Source organism: Haliotis rufescens, unplaced genomic scaffold (genome assembly GCF_023055435.1).
Source record: "Haliotis rufescens isolate VD_foot unplaced genomic scaffold, xgHalRufe1.0.p SCAF_60, whole genome shotgun sequence".
In the NCBI taxonomy this organism is placed as follows: Eukaryota; Metazoa; Mollusca; class Gastropoda; order Lepetellida; family Haliotidae; genus Haliotis; species Haliotis rufescens.
The window spans coordinates 2,454,997-2,470,280 of NW_025964335.1; the positions used below are offsets into that span (position 1 = coordinate 2,454,997).

A 15,284-nucleotide genomic window follows, 5' to 3' on the forward strand; every position below is an offset into this window, starting at 1 on the left:
TGGTGGTTTGATGAAGCGTGTTGGTTGTTTGATGGATCGGATGGATAGTTTGATGAAGTTGGTTGGTGGTTTGATGGAATGTGTGTGTAGTTTGATGAAGTGGGTTGGTTGCTTGATGAAGTTTTTTGGTGGTTTGCTGGAGTGTGTGTGTGGCTTGATGGTTTGATGGAGCGGATGGGTGGTTTGATGATGTGGTTTCGTGGTTTGATGAAGTGGGTTGGTGGTTTGATGAAGTGGGTTGGTGCTTTGATGAAGTGAGTTGGTGGTTTGATAGAGTGGGTTGGTGGTTTGATGAAGTTGGTTGGTGGTTTGATGAAGTGGGTTGGTGTTTTGATGAAGTGGGTGGGTGGTTCGATGGGGTCGGTTGGTGGTTTGGTGGAGCGGATGGATTGCTTGATGAAAAGTGTGTTTGTGGTTTGTTGAGTGTGTTTGTATTTTGATGAAGTGGTTTGGTGGTTTGATGGAGTTGGTTGGTTTGATGGAGTGAGATGGTGTTTTGATAGAGTGGGTTTGTGGTTTGACTAAGTGGGTTGGTAGTTTGTTGGAGTGGGTTGGTGGTTTGATGGAGCCGATGGATAGTTTGATGAAGCTGGTTGGTGGTTTGCTGGAGTTGGTTTGTGGTTTGATGGAATGCGTGTGTGGTTTGATGGAATTGGGTTGGTGGTTTGATGAAGTGGGTTGGTGGTTTGATGAAGTGGGTTGGTGGTTTGATGGAGTTGGTTGGTGGTTTGATGGAGTAAGATGGTGTTTTGATAGAGTGGGTTTGCTGTTTGATAGAGTGGGTTGGTGGTTTGATGGAGTGGCTTGGTGGTGCGATGGAGCTGGGTGGCGGTTGTGTGGAGTGTGTTGGTGGTTTGACGAAGTGTGTAGGTGGTTTGACGAAGCTGGTGGGCGGCAGGATGGTGTGGACTAGTACTGGTATTGCAGAATGATGGAAGGTGATTAACTAGACAAAGTACAACCTATCGCAATCATTTTCCGAGAAAAAGATACATTCCTGAACTTTGAAGGTACAAAGAAATCAATACTAAATGTGTGCTGTCGTGTCGTCGTCATTGATAGATTCTACATTTAATTAGAGAGCTTACTTTGAAGTCCTCTGATGTTAGTCAGCGACGATAATGCCAGGAGGTACTGTGAGAGAAGGTGATGTAGCTGTCTGCTGTCATCGAGGTCCGCATGTAACCGTTAGTCACCGCTCGCATCTTTCTTCAGCCTACGGGAAGCATCTTCCACAAGCGTTTTGAGAGAAACGCGATAGACCAATCAGAGTGATGATAGTTATATCGGCCAGACACTCTCTTATACACATGCTCTTGTTGTTTTGTTTCTAAAAGCGTACCAGGTTGACATTCACAGGCTGTGCACAGAACTGTTTCCAAATATTTAATTGTCTGACTGCTAATAACGACTGTGCTATTCCTCTACACTCCGAAGCCATGTTGCAAGTGGTAGCAGCTGTCTAGCTTGTCGCCTTACCCGTTTTTCTCCAGGCGGTACCCGGCCAGTGTCGTAACAAAGAGAATCAAATGTTCAAAGGTGAGTATTTGTTAAATGATATATAATTCTCGATGTCTACATCTACAATGACTGTGGTCGCTGTTATTAATTATTATTAGACCGGTGAAGACCCGGGGTGGAGTGGGTCTTCAGCAACCCATGCTTGTCATAAAAGGCGACTGTGCTTGTCGTAAGAGGCAACTAACGGGATCGGGTGGGCAGGCTCGCTGATTTGGTTGGTGCATGTCATCGTTGACCAATTGCGTGGATCGATGCTCATGATGTCAATGATAGGATTGTCTGGTCCAGACTCGATTAATTTTCAGACCGCCGTCATATAGCTGGAATATCGCTGCGTGCGGCGTTACACAACAAACAAACAAACAAACAAACAAACAAACAAAATTACATTTTATTCTGTGTGATGTATTACTTTGCATATCTTTCGCCTGGTTCATGGGCTGTCGGCTTGGCGAGTGGTTGGTGCGTGTTCCCACAAGTACACGTAGAAGATAGTGAGTGAGTGAGTGAGTATGGTTTTACGCCGCTTTAAGCAATATTCCAGCAATATCACGGCGGGGGACACCAGAAATGGGCTTCACACATTGTACCCATGTCGGGAATCGAACCCGGGTCTTCGGCGTGACGAGCGAACGCTTTAACCACTAGGCTACCCGACCGCCCCCATAGAAGATAGAGTTATATAATTGCGGATTGATACTGTGTACGGCTGAATGAAGTTTTCCCCACATAATCGTTCAACTAGATGTTTTCAATCCTTAATGCAGAACATTTAAATATAAACCTTTTATGCAAGTTATTGAGAGTAATCAAGAAATAAACGTACACGAATTAAAAACAAGATCTTGTTGTCCGCGCATCTTCTTTCCAATGATAATACTTGAGTTTGTGTTCCGTTTCACAAAACGCCACACCGTGTTTGAGAAAATCCTTTGATGGAGGATATAACACTATTGGCCCCATAAAAACCTTTCCAATCTGTTATGGCAAACATGCTGCTAGACAATCTGCCAATTTGAGAGACCCTTGCAAGTATTTGTGTGATATCGGGCGCTGTTGCCTCCTGGGTTGTCTGCACAATGTTTCTGTGTTGACGATAGTTCTGGCATTTTTAATTGTTCAGCTGTTGCACAACGTGAGGCCAGTTAAACATATACACGTTTCTCGTGACTGGTTTCATTACTGAGAAGGAACTTTATTTTTTACTTATCTTTTAAATAAGTAAAAATCCATAAAAGTACACGTGTTTGTAATGGACCATGCGTCCTCATTTAACCACGCCTCGTGCAGCTGGAATTATGAACAGGCGGGTCAGAAGTCATGACTTGTATCCATTGGAATCTGCACCCTACGAATGGCATAGCCTGCGAAATAAGGTAGAACTCAGACACAGCACACTGACTCCTAGCCCACCGGTCCTAGTTGTATCCCCTTTATGCCGAGCACCAGGCAGGGTAACAACAATTACCATCCTTTAACGCGGCCAGGGCCTCGAACCATCGACGTTCTGCTCTCCTTGCAGAAGCTCTATACACTCAGATGTGTTTGTTTGTTTGTTGTTTAACGCCGCACTCAGCAATATTCCAGCTGTATGACGGCGGTCTGAAAATAATCGAATCTGGGCCAGACAATCCAGTGATTAATATCATGAGCATCGATCCACGCAATTGGGATCGATGACATGCATCAACCAAGTCAGCGAGCCTGACCACCTGATCCCGTTAGTCGCCTTTTACGACAAGCACAGTCACCTTTTACGGCAAGCATAGGTTGCTGAAGACCTATACTACCCCGGAATCTTCACGGGTCCTATACACTCACAGCATATATCGGTATATGGTCTCTAATTCACCTGACCACGTAGGGTAAAATAGTACAAAGAAAAAACCAAAATCAAACAACGCAAATAAACAACAAACAATAATCCACTCTCTTTAAGTTTCCCTCACAGAAAAGGCTATGTGGTTAATAATTGAATTCCTCATCGGTGAACAATTATAAAATCTGTTTCGTCTGACACGCACATCGGTCCGTACACACCGTACACACAGGAAGCTCATGTAGAACCCTCTTTGAGTCATTGGAGCGTGTAATGCCATGTTCGCCTTGTCTAAAACCGTGTCTACATCGTCCTCATGATTGAATCCGATAAATCGATAACGGCCCTTCGAATCACGACAAGTAACGGCGCGATAAATCACTTTAGAGACACACCTGCCATCACGTCCACAATCACTGTATCCTACAGCCCATCAAATCGAACGAGAAACGAATAATACGGTTTTATTGACCTTATTCGTATGCACCGACTCACTGAAGAGCACACAGCGCGACGCTGCCTCGCTCTCTTACCGAGCTTTCCATGCGTTGCCTAGCAACGATCTCACTTCCAGGGAAGTCGGGATTTGGGAGATTTGTGGTCATTCTTGAAAGGCGTTTGTGGACAGAGGTTGTTCACGGAGACCAGGCCCGATGTAGACTTTGTGACATATGATACGGTAAGTTAACGATTGTTTCATAATTCATCATGAATCCTTTGGAGCCTGGAGCGGCTGTATCCCGCTGATGAGCGGTATCGATTGGTTGTTGTTATTGTTCCAAAGAGGCACGTTCTGCTAGAACAGGTCTAGCCGATTCCGACGCTGATGCCAGTATGTCATGGCCTGTTACACTTCTCGTGTCGCGTTAATCCACATCGTCGTTACGTGCTTGTCAATTTCAGTCTAATTCTTTGTACACTGTTTGGACTCGTTGTCAATGTCCATCGGAGAAGCAGCCTCCAGTGAAGGAAATCCCGCTCACGTGTCAGATGAGATTGGCACCATTGTCACATTCATTCGAAGCAGTCTGGCTAGCGTGTCTGTAAACCAGTGTCGATTGCAGCATAACTAGCAACGGCTTCGTCGTATCCGTTGGAATTTCGGGGTCGAATAGGTCCCAACCAGCTTTGTGTGTCACAAAAGGAGACTTAATGAATCAGCGGTCAGACTTGGTTGATTGTATGTCATCGTACCCCGACCGATTGGACCGTTGCTCATAATATCAATTACTGGATTGTCTTATCCAGACTTAATTATTTACATGCCGTCTCGTCCTACCCCGACAAAGTAAATGGTTGCTCATAATATCAGTCTCAGATAATGAATGTCCCTCTGTGCCCCCGTGAAGATCCGGGTTAGAAATTTTCTTCAGCAACCCTTCTTGAAGTAAGAGGCGACACGTGAGATCGGTTCTCAGATTGCTGATGCATGCTTATGATGCCAGTCACTGGACTGTCTGGTCTAGACGCGATTATTTACAGTCCTTGTATAGGCGAGATATTGCCGATTGTGGCGTTATGCAACACACTGTATATACACCAGGTTTTTTTAGCTACTAATCTTCAAGTAAGTTTTCCTACAAATGTTTTTGTTGACATCACGTGTAAAAACATTGTACTAGTATATACTGGCAGTTTACAGACAACGATATCTCTTCCATGACTTTTACCTGTGATAAAATTAGTAGATATTACCTTCACAGCTTCCAGTGTTTAATTATATTAACGGAATCGGACGCTTTAGATAAGTCCTCGAATAGAGACGTCATTTGACTAATCGTCTTGGATACAATTTAAGCGTTATATGTTACAACTTGTAACATTTGTACGTTTTGGACTGTCGACATTATGGATGGCTGAATGAGTGAAAATGTTCTTTTTTTCCAATTTTAAGTGAAAAAAAATTATGAACCACTTCTTTGAGAGGCAATTAGAAGTTGGAGTACTAAGTAAGGATAGGTTTTATGGATGAACAACTTCTTTATTACAATTAGGAGCGACGTTTCAGTGTAGGTTCTAACACCCTTACGGGCAGACTGATGAATGTGATGAGAGCGTGTGGTGCATCACTAACTTGCACAGCAACAAAAGTGTAGGTTTCCGTTATCCGGAAACCTTCCAGATACCTTCAGCAACCTTCAAATTTCTTGGTAATTTTCAGATAATTTTTTATGTGTTTCACACTTAAGTGAACAAAATGCAAAATGCGGATCCGGATAACGGAAACTTACACTCTTTTTGCTGTGTTTTTAGAACCTACACCGAAACGTCGCTCCTTATTGTAATAAAGAAGTTGTTCATCCATAAATCTTATCCTTACAAATTATGAACCAGTCTGTTTCCCAACATCTTTTTTTGCCATATGATTGTACGGTACAGTGTACATCTCCCATGAACATCAGCTTGTGTCAATAGATTATCATAAAACACATCCCGATAACCTCCTCACCAGGCCCGTGAATTAACCTTTACCCTACCAAATCATGGACTTCTGACATAATTAAGTACACTACGGAAGCCTTTTAGGGCCATTTGTTTTTTTCATTATTTTTCGATACTATCTTGAAATTTCAAGATACTAAGTTACTAAGTTGAACTTGCAAGATACTAAGTTGAAATTTCAAGAAACTATCTTAAAATTTCAAGATACTAAGTTGAAATTTCAAGATATAGAAGTTGAAATTTCAAGATACAATCAACTTATTATCTTGAAATTTCAAGATAGTATCGAAAAAAATTAGAAAACAAATGGCCCTTAAAGGCGTCCATAGGATCTTGAAATTTCAAGATTATTCACTTCAAACATATTTATACATCTTAGGATGTTAACTTATTATCTTGAAATTTCAACTCAGTATCTTGAAATTTCAACTTAATATCTTTAAATTTCAAGATAGTATCTTGAAATTTCAACTAAGTATCTTGACATTTCAGGATAGTGTCGAAAAGAATTAAAAAAACAAATGGCCCTAAAAGGCTTCCGAAGTACACATGTATACATACGGCTAAACTATTTTTTTTATCAGCAATGTAACCCTTTATATCAATGTTATGGTACTAGAAAAAATCAAATCATCCACTGTAGAAAGAGACTCAATTGTAGTGACCTAGTTGGACACAAGTTTGGCCGTTTTGTTGTTACTGATCCTAAGTGTAGTTGTGGTCATTATTACAATTTGTTTGTTTGTTTGTTTGTTGTTTAACGCCGCACTCAGCAATATTCCAGCTATATGACGGCGGTATGTAAATAATCCAGTCTGGACCAGATAATCCAGTGGTTGATAGCATTAGCATTGATCCACGCAATTGGGATACGATGACATGCATCAACCAAGTCAGCGAGCCTGACCACCCGATCCCGTTAGTCGCCTCCTACGACAAGCTTAGTCACATTTTACTGCAAGCATCGGTTGCTGAAGACCTTTTCTACCCCGAATCTTCACGGGTCTCATTAGTAATCCTTATTATTCATTTCAATGCAAAGATATACGGATATTCGATCAAATTGTTTCTTTTTTTAAAAAAGTTATTGAATTAAAACCGTGTTGTTTGGAAATATAACTCTGTCATCTGAAACTAATATTAGACTAATCGAATCCGTTCTTGAATATTTTACCCTAACAAAACACTTTAAAAGCCTTCAAAGAATGTTAAACATTTGTTGTACTTTAATATATATTTGATGTCGAACCTTTTATCATCCACTGTGTCTTGTGATATATTATATAAATAGTTTTGTGTCGGAGACGTTGTTAAATAGGCATTGCGTCTGTTGACTAATCCATTTTGCTGAAAATTTAAATATTGTTTAAACCATAATGCTAAAAGAGGCGAGAGGATCTTAAGGAAACTTTTCCGAGCTTCTGCATTCTTACTAAGCACAGTTTACATATATGCTTAAAGCATTTACATATATTTTACAAAGTTATCTGAGTCAAATTCTTTGTCATGTTCAAATATAATAAAACGCCCCCGCTCCCCTTTACCCTTTAAACATCAGCATTTTCCACACATATTAGTCATACCATTATAGATCATTGCTATGAATCCAAAAAACATGCATATTTTGAAAAGAAATCTTGAATTTGATAACTTTCATCACGGTTTATATAAGGTTTGCATTTTTATTTGTAAATTACGCAGATCATATGAAACCTCGTCCAATAAATGATATTTGAAAAGATCAAATCTGGCGTAGGAAATCCTCCCTCATATAACAACAAGATGAACACATTCGTATTTGTGCGTCCTTTGTAAATAGTGATTGTTGACCGATGCCATGGGCGCCAAACGGTTGATCATCATGCGATTTGTATACGTTATCTACATTGATTGTCTCGCCAAACACAACTCTATATGCGCCTGGAGGTAAAATGCGATGTCAATATGTGTCACAATCGGTCTCTAATATGTCAGTAATATATAACAGTTATTCTTTAATTATTATATTGCAATATGATTCCTGCATACTGATTTATGTCTTTGATTTTTTCACTATCGTGTATTCGTTTCATCTTGTGGAAGTTTGGTCGTGAAAACATTTTTACAGAAACTTATTTCATTCTGCAATTAAACCTGGCATTTAAAAAAAGTAATACTCATCTAAAATAGAGGTGAGGTGAAATTGGGTTTAACGTCGCGTCCAAGATTATTGCACTTATATAGCGACGTGCATGTACGTGTATGTGTTTTGTGTGGCTGCTTGTACTAGTCCGGACTGATGCCGATTTATAGTGCTAGCTCACTGAGATACCATGCCGCAGTTTAACATGAATACCCCACACAGTATACTGACTCCGAGCCGACCAGTCCTTGTTTTAGCCCCTTAATGCCGAGTGCCAGACAGGGTAACAACAAGTACCATCTTTTAACGTCTTTTGGTGGGACGCGGCCGGGGATCGAACCCCGGACCTTCCGCTCTCCGGGCGGACGCTCTACCACAAAACCACGGAGGCGGTCTTCTAAAATAGAAGAGTTTCCGACATTCTGTCCGGCAATGGTAAATTTGGAAAGTCTTTTGTCAACAGTTAAGTGGATGCTAGTTGGTAACTTCATTAACAAGTAAGATGCTTTTAAGGGTTCGAATAAAATAAACATTGTTGGTGGGTGACGTGTAAGATGTGGGCGACATGTTGCGTCCATGTATAATTAATCCCAGCGTTCGACGATAATCCAATAATCCCACTAAAGTGCCCGCGTTATTCCCATGCAGCAGCTGCATCCTTCCCGTGACTTACGACGATGTTTACGACGTGACCTGTGACGTGGATGCATATTGCTATTAGTATTGATATCCGTGTCAGCTTTTGATACCGGCCTCAGACTTTTAAAGTAATTGGTTGCTGCGTTCTACAACGCTGCCTATCAGCTCAAGTCATACATAATACATTGTGAAATGCAAGTCAGATGCAGGGGGCCGCTTGCATCGGCTTGCCGTAGTAAATCTAAAAAATGAGTTTAAAATATTGAATTCTGAGTATTAGGCTGCTTTTAGCAGTATTCTAGCAAGGCGGGGTACACTTGACAAGGGCTCCCGATATTGTATCCGCTTTGGCAATCGAACCCGGGAGTTACGAGCGAACGCTTGAACCACCATGCCACCCCATTAGATTTAAAGTGAGCGAGTTTTAAAATCAGAGTAATAATAAAATAATATAATGAACGTAAATACATTTGCCTTATGTTTTACACACGCAGAGTAAATACTCATTGAAAAGCCATGAAAAAAACCTCAAAATATCTCCCCACACCAAAACTAAAATGAAATAAAAACACTCCCTCCCCCAACACACACACACACACACACACACACACACTCACACCACACACACACACACCACACACTCACTCACACACACACACACACACACACACACACACACACACACACACACACACACACACACACACTGACACACACTCACACACACACAATCACACACACACACACTCACACACACACTCACACACACACACCCACACACACACACTCAAAGAAATGAAAAGAAAAAAACCCACCCGACATTAGGTTAAATCGATGCTCATGATATTAAACACTGGATTGTCTGGTCCAGACTCGATTATTAACAGACCGCCGTCATATAGCTGGAATATTGCTGAGTGCGGCGTTAAACAACCAACCAACCAACCAACCAACCATTAGGTTAATTAATAGATATACACCAGGTGTGGTGAGTGCTTCACGTCGCACGACTAATTAGCTGCACAGGTGTGCCTACAGGGAATTCCAACCTGCTCTTGCTATACGATCATTAATTTATTAAGAAAGTCCTGACAGTCCGTGTAATCTAATCATTAACAGAGAGAGTATATATAGGCGTCACGGTGCGTGTCGGGTGCGCTATCGACTCATTGCACACTGTTGCAACTTGAGGCGCGAATCCCCCGATATAATAGGTTTAAGTTTATGCCCTGGATCTATTTTGATAAAGCAGGCCTAGCCTTCATCTGATAGATGAATCTCGGGGTACGATGTTGATACATTTTAGCATATCTTGGTGAGGTGTGCCTCTGGATACCGCTAGGGTGCGTTCACTGTAAAAAAACAAATTCCGCTTGTGACCTGTCATGACTGCCGATCACGTCCAGAACATATTCCTACGCACGGAGCTCAAAAGGAGTGTTCGCATTCGTCACCACTCGCCCCTTTCCGTAGCCTGCAAGAAGGCTCGTCCCCCTATCGATGAATGTTATGTGCGAAAATACGACAAACCAATCACAATGCGCGAATGATTTCAAGTTCTTCGTCAGAAATATTTTTTGATTTTACATATGTCTTGCTTCTTACAATATACCAAAGGCACAGTTAAATGTGTTCAGTCATACTGTATAATTCCGCATGTCCCGATGTGCTTTTAATTGCATCTGAAATATATATAATATATGGGGAAATATATGTGAACCATTACGCAACGAGTTGACAATTGTTTTAGGTATGCCCGTTTGCGCTAAGACGGAACCCGGTCGCAAAAATGGCCATGAGAGGGGCACGAGTCGCTATTCGGCTTGTCCCGGAATAACACGAGTTGGTCACAAATGCTGCCGATCACGTCCAGAACATATTCCTACGCACGGAGCTTCCAATGAGTGTTCGCTGCGCAGCCCGCTGAATGTATTAACTTTTATTTTGATCATATAAATAAGCTGTTAAAGTGTTATTTACGGCTGGATGAAAAATGGTTACGGAAATAAAAGTTCTATTTTCTTTTTGTTGAACGGGATGATAGCGTCAATGCGAAAATAGTCCGTTCCGGTACAGATTTGCGCATGCGTAGCAAAGGTCATCTGCCGTGAAGTGCGCATTCTGGCTGCAAGTTTGTATTAGCGCTGTTGGAAACCGCACTGTCTTCCTGCTTGCCATGAGACAGCTGAAACTCTAATAGTGCGTGTTAATAAAAAAGGACGACAACTCGCCTGCCAAATCAATATTTAAACTAATTAGCAGAATGCATTTCACATCTTTTATCTGTGCCATGATATTGTAAGGTTATCGGTAACTATGTTTTGTTAGAAAGGATGTTTTACAATAGAAATGGGCGGTAAATGTTTATTTTGCTGTAGGATGACATAAGAGAGTACTTCAAAAGTTTGTGTCCGATAAAGAAAAGTTTGTGTGTGTGTGTGTGATTGTAAACCCAGACGCAAGTGCTCCTTAATCCCTTCACGATTTTTGTCAGTTCAAGATCATATTTCATTGCCGATGTCAGTGCGTATGATGTCAATCACTGGATTGTCTGGTCCAGATTCGATTATTTACAGACCGCCGTCATATGGCTTGAATATTACTGAGTGCGGCGTTAACAACAAACAAATAAAACTTAAGGAATAATAACACCTCCCGTTTTAATTCTGGAACCCATTTGTATACAACGTCTCCGCAAAATGGTATTTTATTTTAGAGTGAGTGAGTTAAGATTTACAGTCACGTCGGGAGTATTTCAGCCATATCGTGACTAAATCAAGTTGTACAGAAATAATATATAAATATGGACTATAAAATCTGTTGACAAAGGACATTAAAATCACTAGACTATCACAGATATAGATTTAAAACTAGTATGTTACCATAAAAAAGTGACTATTCTCAACAATACATTATAAAATTGGGCTGGAGATCACCAGGAACCAAAGTTAGGTCACCATACTAGTGACCATGGGGACTTACGGTACATCTGCTGCCTGCATGGTACCCCAGCAGGATTTACACCATCCCTCTGGCTACTGGTGATTGTTAGACATTTTAAGCCAAAGTATTTTAAAAACAACAAATATTATACGATTAAAATCCAGGAAAATGAAACATACTTTGAAGGAAGTGGGACTTACGCACCCTATTTTCGAAAACTCTGATATCAGGCCCATGGATTCGTCTTGGCATGTGGTGTATCAATACTTCGGAGACATACATATTGATTTTAACTGCTCCTAAACAGGCGGTCACATGACCTGAAGGTGTCACATGATTTTTGGTTTGTTTGTTGTTTAACGCAACTCTTAGCAGTATTTCAGCTATGTGACGGCGGCCTGTAAATCTTGGAATTTGGACCAGACAATCCAGTGATTGATATTCGGAACAATCAATATCGCTATCATGACATGCAATCAACCAAGTCACCAAACCTGACAGGCGATCCAATTAAACAACAAACCTGACAGGCGATCCAATTAAACAACAAACCTGACAGGCGATCCAATTAAACAACAAACCTGACAGGCGATCCAATTAAACAACAAACCTGACAGGCGATCCAATTAAACAACAAACCTGACAGGCGATCCAATTAAACAACAAACCTGACAGGCGATCCAATTAAACAACAAACCTGACAGGCGATCCAATTAAACAAGTCAGGTGATCCAATTAAACAACAAACCTGACAGGCGATCCAATTAAACAACAAACCTGACAGGCGATCCAATTAAACAACAAACCTGACAGGCGATCCAATTAAACAACAAACCTGACAGGCGATCCAATTAAACAACAAACCTGACAGGCGATCCAATTAAACAACAAACCTGACAGGCGATCCAATTAAACAACAAACCTGACAGGCGATCCAAGTAGTCGCACAGCACATGTTGCTAGGAACCTTTATTATTACCCAGAATCCCCACGGAACATCGTCACATGAACAAACAAGAACAAACACACGACTTCACTCTCAATGTTTCTAGATCCGGGGTAGAATAGGTCCTTAGCAACGCATGCTTGTCGTAAGAGGCGACTAACGGGATCGGGGAGTCATCGTATCCCTATTTCGTGGATCGATGCTCATGATGTCAATCACAGGATTGTCTTGTCCAGACTCGATTATTTTCAGACCGCCGTCACATAGCTGGAATATTACTGAGTGCGGCGTTAAACAACAAACAAACAAACAAAGAAATAAACACAATGTCTCTACGTGTATTTTTTAAGCGTCTCGCACCGTTTATCTCCATTGTTTGAAATCGATTGACATTGACACGACTCCAAACGTTCATTGCAAATAAAACAGGAGGCTTCAGGAAACTAAATATATTTGCGCAGTTTTTCACGGCTTGACAATGGATAACTATCTTCATCCTCCTGTACCGTAAATACTAAAGGTAATACACAATTAGCTTAATCGTCATGACTGTCGTACATTTTTCATTAGACCATTCCTGACTATGGTTTAAGAGCGTATGCCTGACGAGTGAAACTAATTGTTGTTAGTGGTTTGGGATCGATAGACTATTTATCGTAAATATAGATGTTCTGTTGATATACTTGCCGATACTCATTCTGTTAACATGACTGGAATTATCGTGGATACATGGCACACGTGTTCGGAGTGAAAGTATTGTCACAGTAGCTTTGTGGATGTCGTTGTCATGACAACGGACTTGTATAGTGTTCCAAACTGTAGCTAGTGTCTCCATCTCTTGCGAATTGGATTTGGTTCCAGGTTGACTGAGAAGGTAAGTCTTCAAAATGATTTTAGAAATTGACTTGGATTATAAGATATAATAGGTTCAGACTTGCTGATTATTTACAGACCGCTGTCATATAGCTGGACTATTGCTGACCAACCAGTGTAGAACCTTTAAGTAGTACGTCAGGACATATGTATTTTTTTCACCATCAATTTCAAGGGAAATGTATAATTCCTGAAATACATATTTACGAATTGAATCGGATATTACGCATATATTGCCTTATTTACAAATATTCCCGGAATATGAAGATGAGGACATACCAGCGATAGATTTATGACATAACTTTGGAACAGCAAATTGGTGTGTGTGTATGGAGGGGGGGGGGGGGGGGGGGGGGGGGGGACAGCTGCGACACACACTCACTCATTCTGCCTCCTTATAGCCGACAGCTGCGACACACACTCACTCACTCATTCTGCCTCCTCTTTATAGCCGACAGCTGCGACACACACTCACTCATTCTGCCTCCTTATAGCCGACAGCTGCGACACACACTCACTATTTCTGCCTGCTCCTTATAGCCGACAGCTGCGACACTCCCTCACTCATTCTGCCTCCTCCTTGTAGCCGACAGCTGCGACACTACCTCACTCATTCTGCCTCCTCCTTGTAGCCGACAGCTGCGACACACTCACTCATTCTGGCTCCTTATAGCTGACCGCCTCCGTGGTCTAGTGGTAGAGCGTCCGCCCGGAGAGCGGAAGGTCCGGGGTTCGATCCCCGGCCGCGTCATACCAAAAGACGTTAAAAGATGGTACTTGTTGTTACCCTGTCTGGCGCTCGGCATTAAGGGGCTAAAACAAGGACTGGTCGGCTCGGAGTCAGTATACTGTGTCTGAGTGGGGTATTCATGTTAAACTGCGGCATGGTATCTCAGTGAGCTAGCACTATAAATCGGCATCAGTCCGGACTAGTACAAGCAGCCACACAAACACACACACGTACATGCACGTCGCTATATAAGTGCAATAATCTTGGACACGAAGTTAAACCCCATTTCACCTCACCTCACCTCCTTATAGCCGACAGCTGCGACACACACTCACTCATTCTGCCTCCTCCTTATAGCCGACAGCTACGGCACACACTCACTCATTCTGCCTCCTTATAGCCGACAGCTGCGACACACACTCACTCATTCTGCCTCCTTATAGCCGACAGCTACGACATACATTCACTCATTCTGCCTCCTCCTTATAGCCGACAGCTACGGCACACACTCACTCATTCTGCCTCCTTATAGCCGACAGCTCCGACACACACTCACTCATTCTGCCTCCTTATTGCCGACAGCTGCGACAAACACTCACTCATTCTGCCTCCTTATAGCCAACAGCTGCGACACACACTCACTCATTCTGCCTCCTTATAGCCGACAGCTGCGACACACACTCACTCATTCTGCCTCCTTATAGCCGACAGCTGCGACACACACTCACTCATACTGCCTCCTAATAGCTGACTGCTGCGACACACACACTCACTCATTCTGCCTCCTTATAGCCGACAGCTGCAACACACTCACTCATTCTGCCTCTTTCCTTAAGCGAACAGCGAGCGTCACTCTTATATGTCGTGAATGTATGTTTGCATACTGATAACAAAAACAGTCCTGCCATGTCCTAATAATTGATGTGTGCAAAAAGGGCCATGCATGTGGGGTAGTGACAGGTCATTGCGTCGTTTTGATACTTCAATTTGACGATTGGTTTTGTTTCTGCTTGACGAATTAGATGAATAATTTACATTTTAATATAACAACAAACCTGATAACGATTCCGACTTTATCATGAGCATGTGTTGTGAATCACCATCAAATAATAACATATTAAGTGTTCGCAAAAAAGTGAGCTTATGCTGCCCTACCGGTGGCACTCGTCACAAACACTTGCAAAGGCAAGTCAATGTTCACCTGAAAAAAACACGGGAACATATGGTACAAGTCAAAATAATAAAAATC

At 41.9% G+C, this 15,284-nt stretch overlaps 1 protein-coding gene across 3 annotated transcripts in view; it reads left to right on the forward strand.

Annotated features, from left to right (window-relative positions):
- The first annotated feature begins 1,312 nt into the window (after positions 1-1,312).
- LOC125375868 (galactoside alpha-(1,2)-fucosyltransferase 1-like) overlaps positions 1,313-15,284 on the forward strand; it is a 35,887-nt gene continuing 21,915 nt past the window's right edge. Inside the window, exon 1 of one of the 3 annotated variants that reach the window (XM_048386781.1) lies at positions 1,313-1,539. The gene's annotated coding sequence lies outside the window, so the exon portion shown is untranslated. Of the gene's footprint in view, positions 1,540-3,843; positions 4,020-13,261; positions 13,307-15,284 lie in introns of those variants that run through there. The other 2 variants (XM_048386780.1, XM_048386782.1) reach the window with 2 other exon arrangements.